The sequence below is a fragment of the Coptis chinensis genome, chromosome 5, assembly GCF_015680905.1.
Source record: "Coptis chinensis isolate HL-2020 chromosome 5, ASM1568090v1, whole genome shotgun sequence".
Lineage (NCBI taxonomy): Eukaryota > Viridiplantae > Streptophyta > Magnoliopsida > Ranunculales > Ranunculaceae > Coptis > Coptis chinensis.
In genome coordinates, this window is record NC_141460.1 from 14,598,385 (window position 1) to 14,607,599 (window position 9,215).

Sequence of the window (9,215 nt, forward strand, 5' to 3'; positions counted from 1 at the left end):
GTGGTTTAATAACCAAAATGTTAGGCAAACAAACAACTATAATCAAGTTCCACCTAGGCAAGGACGGGGACAAGGTCGGGAAATTATAATAATTATAACAACCAAAAGCTAACCACGACAAGGTGTAACACAAGGTCGAATAATTATAATAATTATAATACCAATAGAGGTATCGTTCGATTAACAATAGTAACTATCAAAACCCACCCATAAATAATCAACGTGAGATAGTTCCAATTCGCACACACACGACTACTACACCTACACAACCGACCGTATCGGCGCTTTTATACAAAGTTACCTAACAACTTTTCCAATCAATGACTCAATCAAACCAATGATATTACAATCCATAAATCGGGGGCATACAAAGTTAGCCCAAGAGAAAGCCCAACCAAAAGGCGTGTTTCCGGACAAGTGATACCAAACCCTAAAACAACAAACACAAAATTTGAGGTAAACGGTAATACTAGTACGAAAAACGACAATAGTAGGTGACCTAAATGCCATCACCACTCTCCGCCTGGAAAAGTGGTTGATAACAAAGTAACTATGCCTATAGTTACCCCATCATACTCCCTACACCGGATATCGAACTAGATAATCAAATAGAAACTCAAGAACCTACCACCGTAGAGGTACCGGTTAAACCACAGCCTAAGAAACGAGAAAGCCAAGGTTACACATCAAATCGAGCCATACGCTAAATATAGAGCGAAACCACCATTCCTCAAAAATTAGCCATGCTAACTGGGGATACCAACTTCGAGGAGATTAGGAACGTTTTCAAAAATCTAATGATAAACCTTCCTTTTCTTGAAGCTATTAAAAGCTACCTAATCACGCTAAGTTTCTTAAAGAGTTGTGGCACTACTAGGCGTAAGACCAACATACCTAAAGACGCTTTTAACCGAACAATTCCCAACTTTATCCGAAAAATAATGGAATTGTTAAGTACAAGGACCCCTGTCATCCTATCAGAAAATGCACCTTAGGAGATTCCCACCGACGACCGCTTTATTAGACACGGGGCGAAAGTGTTAACTTACTCCCGTATTACTTGTATAAACAAATAGGTCTCACAGAAATGCAACCTACAAAAATAACGCGTTGCAATTAGCGGACAGTCTATTAAGTATCCTAAGGGTGCAAAGTGGAAAACGTGCTTGTTAAGGTTTAGGATTTCTACTATCCTGCTGATTTTGTTATCCTCGATACGAAATTAAGCTAATGACTCTGCACCGATCATCTTAGGGCGCCCCTTTTTAGCAACTGCCAACGCACTTATTAATTGTCGCGATGGTAAGATGTCCTTATCTTTTGGCCATCTTACAGTTGAGGCAAATGTTTTTAAAATGATGAAATAATTACCAGATTTGTCTATAGATGGGGAGGTTAGCATGATCGAGAGCTTAGCTCAAGATTATTTTAACAACACGTTTCCTGAAAACAATATGTACAAATTGCTTTCTTTTGGAACTTCAGATTTTGTAAACGACTCCTACTTAGAGGAAGTCAACACCATCCTTGAGTCCACACCAATTGTAGACACTTCGGTTGCTCCACATATTGAGTATGAAGACTTGCTACCTAAGCAAGTATTCATTATGCAAAATGAGGACCCCGACGAAACATCTATTGATTTTCCTTCCACCCGGTCTTAAACCCTTCCCCGAGTTAAAATATATTCAACTCGATCCGGATAGTAGTCATCCAAGAATTATATCTTCTCATTTATCTATGGATGAAGAGACACGTTTAATCCGGGTGATTAGGGAACATCGGTCTGCGATTGGTTGGTCCCTAGTCGACATTAAGGGAATTGACCCTAATGTTTGCACTCATCGTATCCATTTGGAGGATAACGCCAAGACTTCTCGCCTCCTCGGGTCACTTGAACCTTGCCATGAAAGAGGTGGTTATTGGGAAGAAGTCTTACGATTACTTCGATCGCGGGTATCATATACCCAATCTCGATAGCGAATGGGTCACCCCCATTCATGTAGTTCCTAAGAAATCGAGTTACCATGGTTCAGAAGCGGAAAGGGTGACTATGTTGTCACACAAGGTCCTATGAAATGGAGGATCTGTATTGATTACGAGACGTTTAAATGCTATGACATGAAAGGATCACTTTCCTTTACCTTTTATAGATCAAATGCTCGAACGCCCTAGCTGGTCATGCTTTTATTGTTTTCTCGATGGCTACTCTCGGGCTATTTTCATATTATTATTGATATTGATGACCAAGAAAAGACTACCTTCACATGTCCCTTTGGAACGTATGCCTATAAACGAATGCCTTTTGGCCTTTGTAATGCTCCCCGAACCTTCCAAATGTATGCTTCATATATTTAGTGACATGGTAGAGCTTTTATGGAAGTTTTCATGGATGATTTTTCTATCTATGGAGACTCCTTCACGCATCGCTTTGTCTAACCTCGCCTAAGGTTTTGACAAGGTGTGAAGAAAAGAGCCTCGCTTTTAAACTGAAAAAGTGTCATTTCATGGTGAAAAAGGGCATAGTACTAGGTCACATTATATCTAGTGATGGCATCAAGTAGATAAGGCCAAACTAGATAAGATAGCGACTTCTACCTAAACCACGGACCGTCCGGATATTAGAGCCTTTCTAGGCCATGCAGGTTTTTATAGGCGATTTATTAAAGACTTCTCGAAAATAGCTAGGCCTTTAACTAATCTGCTTTTGAAAGATGCAATCTTTGATTTTAATTTTAACTGTAAGCAGGCTTTTGAAACTTTAAAAGCCGCCATAACCTCTGCACCAATTATACAGCCTCTCGATTGGTCTAAACCTTTCGAACTCATGTGTGATGCTATTGACTATGCAGTTGGTGCAGTCTTGGGACAAAAACTAGATAATAAGTCCACTGTCATTTATTATGCTAGTAAAACATTAAACGATGCTCAACGAAATTATTCAACTACAGAAAAAGAATTTTTAGCCGTCATTTATGCTTTAGATAAGTTTCGTCCTTATTTGGTTGGTTCTAAAACTTTAGTTTACACGGACCATGCAGCCCTTAAGTACCTTCTTGCAAAGAAGGATGCTAAGCAGAGATTAATCCGATGGATCCTTCTCCCCGCAAAAGTTCACATTAGAAATAAAGGACAAAAGAGGGTCGAAAACGTGGTTGCCGACCACTTATCTATCTAGACTCACAAACGACGATCGATCGATTCGAGTCCATACCGACTCTTTTCCGATGAGCATCTCAGATGCCATTTTTCAAAGACCATGGTATCTTTGACATTGTAAATTATCTAGTGGCTGATGTTATGCCTTATAATTGGTCAAGAAATGAACGTAAGAAGTTTTTGGCCAGAGTTAAGTTATACTACTGGGATGAGCCCTACCTTTTTAAGTATTGTGCGGATTAGATTATTCGTCGTTGTATTCCCCAGTGGGAATATAATGAAGTTCTATCGTTCTGCCATGACAAAGAGTGTGGTGGCCATTTTAGTGGAATGAAAACAGCCGCTAAAGTTCTTCAATGTGGATTTTATTGGCCTACCCTTTTTAAGGATGCCCAAGTGCATTGCAAGACGTGTATTCGTTGCCAACAACTTGGGCGAATCACGAAGCGTAATATGATGCCATTAAATCCAATCTTGATAGTAGAAATTTTTGACGTCTGGGGCATTGATTTCATGGGACCTTTCCCAGTTTCCCACGGTTTCATTTATATTCTAGTTGTCGTGGACTACGTGTCTAAATGGATAGAGGCCCTAGCTTGCCGTAGCAATGACCATAAGACCGTTGTATTTTTTATCAAAGAATATATTTTCTATCGGTTTGGCATTCCGAAAGCCATCATTAGTGATGGTGGAACACATTTTTGCAACAGAGTTGTTGCATCCCTAGTGAAAAAGTATGGAGTTACACACAAAGTAGCAACTCCTTATCATCCACAAACTAGCGGACAAGTAGAAGTTTCTAATAGGGAAATCAAAAAGATTTTAGAAATAACTGTAAACCCTGATAGGAAAGACTGGCCCTTTTCTAGTTACTAAAGTCACCCCTTACGGGGCAATCACCTTGGTAAATCCAAATGACAACAGTACCTTTCAAGTTAATGGTCAACGGTTAAAACATTTTCACGAACTTCTGTCCCCTGATGTAAAGGAAGTCCTTTTACAGGACCCTGTCTATGAGGACTGACCCTTGTCATTTGGTGTACTTACTTTCATTTCCATATAATCGATAAGTACACCATTCAGGTAACTGGCCCCCTCCCTATGGAGTGTGTGGTCTGTAAGTACCGGATCCTAAGTCCACAGTTTACATAATTCACGCTTTTTCCACTTTTGCATGTTTTCTCGGTTTTGAGTCATGATCCTCTATGGAGTGAATTATGTATTTATTGTTTTTCGTGTTTCTTATAATAAACATATAAAAATAAAATTAAAATTCTTAAAATCATAGAAATAGCAATCCAACAAGTCTTGGGAATCGACTTTAAAACGACCACGCGTTGTAAACAAATTTTGTGTTTAAAAATTTGTTTGGGGGGGCAAAGCGTCGATCTTTCCATCGGGATTGTTCGAACTTTCCATTGGTTTTGTTTAGGCCCATTAGTTCAATTGGGTTGGCGTAATCTAAACTTAGATTTCTTCGCTCGCGATAACTTACGCCACACACGCACTTCGAGGCGTTCTTCTACCCTCTTATACGTCACCCATGGTTGGAATTGAGTGTTTTATGGATTATTGGATTGGAAATTCTCTACTGATCATTTCCATAACTCATTCGCCAAAATCGGGCTAGTAACGAAGCGGCAAATTGAGTTTGAATTTGCGCGAAAAATCGGAAAATTTCGGAATTCAAACTGGGCTTGGGCCCAACCCGCACGCACGTTGCGCGTCTCCTTCCTTCCCAACCCGCACGCACAGTGTTTCCACTTCAATCCCAAACCGCCGGTTACAAGTTAAATTAAATTTTGGAAACCAAAATAAAAAATAAATATAGAGAGGGAAGAAAACCTAACTACACCTACACCAAGGAAATCAAATCCACCTAAATCTTCTCTAAACAATCATCACCACCAACCCAACTTCGAAAAACAGCCAACAATTATAGTTTCCACCACCACCACCACCGCCACCAACGCCGTTTTTAGTAGTTTTCTTCAAAACTCGCCCCCCACGTCTTACAAACCATTAGTAGTCTAAGAAATTTTAATGGCGCTTACGACGAGAATTTTGCGAACACGCGTTGCTTCCGATTTATTTTTTTACGGCGGAGATCATCAAGAGACATTGAACGGATCGTGGTACTCAACCGAGGAGTTCTATCACTATGATTTGGTAGAACAGTTTTATAAAAAGCGAGAATTGGAAGGGGATAGGATTTTCATAAAGTTAGGAGGAACGCGAGAGAAGTAACGCCAGCGGTTGTTAGAATTTGTTAGGAATTACGCTTTGAAAGCAACCTAGTAATCGACAATTCAGGAATCCCAAGATACTTTGGAGTTCCCGCTTTGATGAAGGATACCGTCGTGGAGGGTGAATACAATCCGACATCCCATTGCATCCGCCCGGATCACCACCACGAGAACCAATCAACGGGTCAGAGCTCGGTGGATTGGTAGGAACGCCCCGGGAAAGACAAAGTCGCTGATATCGGCCTCGCAATGTCCGCACGTTCTCTGGATTTTGCAAACAAAGAAGTATAATTTCTGCATCCTTGATTTAATGTTTAATGTGATTCGAGGAGGGGGAAGAGTTTAAGCGCTTCCCCGTATTGATCACTAAGATCATGCTCTCCTTTAGAGCTGCCGCAAGATCTGCTCCTATTAAGATCAAATTGCATTCTAATGCAAGTATCTATACGGATTGCATCCAAGAGACTTGGCCATTGTCTGAAGAAAAAATGGATGAGTCGGAGGATGAAAGGGAAGATATGACATGGATGGATGAAGATGCATTAGAGAAGTGTAATTCTAATGTAGAACGATGCAAGTGTTGCAAAACGCTTCTTGGTGCGTTTATGGTATTTGTGGAGTTATCCATAATAGACAGATAGTAGTTCAAAAGAAGCAAGGGAACCTTCAGAGGAGATTTGAAATGCTCGAAGGGGTTATGGACGATATCTTGTATAACATGGAGACTATCCACCAACAACAACAAACCCAGTATGCAGTACTCGGTACTGAGATGGAAGCCCAACGCTTGTTCCGAATAGAGATGCTACGATGCATGCCACCCGTGGAGGACTCTGTTTCAGCCGAGTCCGACAGGCATGAGCGTCGTCGCCAAAGGACAGAGGGTTCAAGCCAATCTCCATCTCAGGGTCCATCATCATCACAAAACTAGGTGTTCACCCCACTGGAGTTCATTTATTATTTCATAATTTCGCTTTTATTAGAAGGATTTTAATTCAAGAGTTAAATTTAAATAGTAATGTGTTTATTTAATGTTGTTTGGATTTATATTTTATTTTTAATATAATTGGTTATTTTCGAAAGTATTGCTTGTTTTATCATTTATCCCACCTTCCCCGAATTTGTTTGGGGGTGGAAATATTTAGACCGAGCATAAGTCGCTATATGATCATATATATGTTAAGTTGCCTTGGAGGAAAGGTTGATAATTTGGCGATATATCGGCATATCTATGACTTGTGTGGTGGTAGCATGAAATCTAGGAGAGTTTAGAAGTTAATATTCTAAATCCAAGATGAAAGATACCAGGATTTTTAGGAAATCATGAAAATGGCTTGTTTCGCTTTCGGTTTTAGGAATTTTCCTATTTATGAAATTGCCTTCAAACAAATAGGGAACTTCCCGATTCGTTTTGGAAGCTCATAACCTATTTAAACTCCCTTCTTTCTACACTAACAAACCACAATACATCCCACCATCATCCCGCACTATCCACTCCAAGTTTTACTATCTTTTTGCTCTAAACTCCGGTTTCGGTAACTTTTACGAAGCCGCTGGCTTTGTCGAGAAACCGCGCTTCGCTTTTTTTTTTTGAAGAATTTTGTCGAGCGCGACCGCCCCTCATACCGAAAGCGCCGACCAGCCCTCAACTATCGGACTTAGAGCCGACCATCCATATACCAAGCGACCAGCGCCATAACATCAGTCGCATTTACAAGAGCGCCGACCACTATCTCTACGCGCGCCAAGACGCACTCTTCAGGGAACGCTGAAATTTCCAATTTTCACAAGGTCATTCCAAGATTTGTTGTGGAACTGTTCAAAGAGTAGTTAAGATAACATCTCCGTAGTCATACCGAACAGCCTTTTCAAGATGTGTTGGGCACCGACCTATGGACACCGGTTCCGGCCACGGGATCGTCGGATTAGGATGGCGCCATCTATCGGTAAGTGATGACGAGTCATATTCACCACAACTTACTGCTTATTTCTATGACCACGCTTAAATTCTATTGTAATCGGGATGGAGATCAAGAATTCTCCGTCGTAGTCGATGACACGACACATGAATTCAATAAAAATTTGGTCGCCTTTAGTTTTAGGAATACCAATACCGATCATGTTCACACATGGGCATATATGACCGATAGTGCATATCTTTATGATTATACATATTTCCATGATTATTATGGGGAGGGGTATTTCGAGTAATGGACCGAGGGCTTATAAGCGTTGCCCTTGGTAGCCTTTCCTTAAACGTAGGGCACCCACCATGTTATTCATCCCGATGAATATTTTGGGGAATGGCAATTCATTTCGCAAAACAATCATCGCTGGTGACATTTTCCTCGCTTTTAGCTGAGGGGACGCCGCCGCTATGACATTCCCCGAAGTTTTGGTCACTAGTCTTAAGAGAGCCCAAACCATGAGGCGTAAGTATCTTCTTATGCCTGTGTTGGTAAGCCGCATCATCGTAGTTGTTTACCTCATTCTCGTTGCACAATTCACGAGATTGGAAAAGGGTTGAAGTCATGAGACCCACCAATAGGTGGTTCGCTCATTGCGAATAATGACTTGGCGAGGGATGGCAAAAGCAGCCTCATTTGGTCGCCCCGTACATCCCATCGGATTATAATAACACTTAACAAAAGTTAGCATTAGTAGATGATAAATGGCGGCAAGCTTGGCAAGTTATAATGGACCGGCAGGGATCTTGAAGGAACCTCATATCTTTAATGAGGAGGAGGATGCTTAAAGCGGGAGATAAGGTAAGTTTTTAGTTTTTAGTGTCCGCTTATGTCCCAAGCAATTTCATTTTTGTTAACCCCATAATGGGTGGAACTTCAGATAGAGTTCAAGCGTCGGTTTATTTCCTATAGTAGTATGCGTTCTAACTTTGTTTTGCGAGATGTTCCCGAATTTCACACGTTTCAATGGTATTTTTCCTACCCTCTTTATTTACAATACTTTGAGGACAAAACATGATTCTTGTTTTTGGGGGGCATAGAAACACGTGTAATTGAGGCATCCTGTTAGGATATAGATATGTATAATATGCATTTGTTTTCTAGTTAAAATTTTTTTTTTTTAAAAAATTCAAAAATATAAATAAATAAGTTATGCTATACACTTAGGAATATTGGTATTGTTTTCTTTCTCCATGCTCTTAACAATCTAGAAGTCTCAATGAGCTTTTTGCATCGAATAATTGTTAGAAACTTAGGTTAATATATAGGTAATAATCTTTACATCTATCTATAAATATATTACATGAGTATCTATGATTGTTAGCAAGAAGTTTACAAATCTAGGCTAGAGTACTTATTCTACAAATCCTGTGAGAATATAGCCTAAAGCCTTATATGAGCGAAACATTTGAGAAATGACACAAGGGAGAAGTAAAATCCGGATAAAGATATCACACGTCCACTTGCTTGATCACTATGCCATATCCTAAGCGAGAATTTAGGCCCTTTTTGGATCGATATAGCCAGAAATTCAAACCTATGAATTATTTTCCACTAGTCGCCCCTCTGAGCCTTTCTTTAGCCTTCCATAAACCACAATTCCTTTACCCTGTTACAAAAACAAAAACAAAATAAAAAACAAATAAAAAATAAATCAACCTACCCAATTTAGAATAAGTCTGAGAATAGAATGAGTGAAGAAAGAAGAAGAGAAAAACCTGTGTAAACAAAAATTAGTTAGTTGCTTCCGGAAAAAAAAAGAAGTTTCCATCCAAGGAAAAAATATATATAAATAAATAAAAACTCCAAAAATAGAATAAAAGGGAGTCAAAAAGCCAAAGAA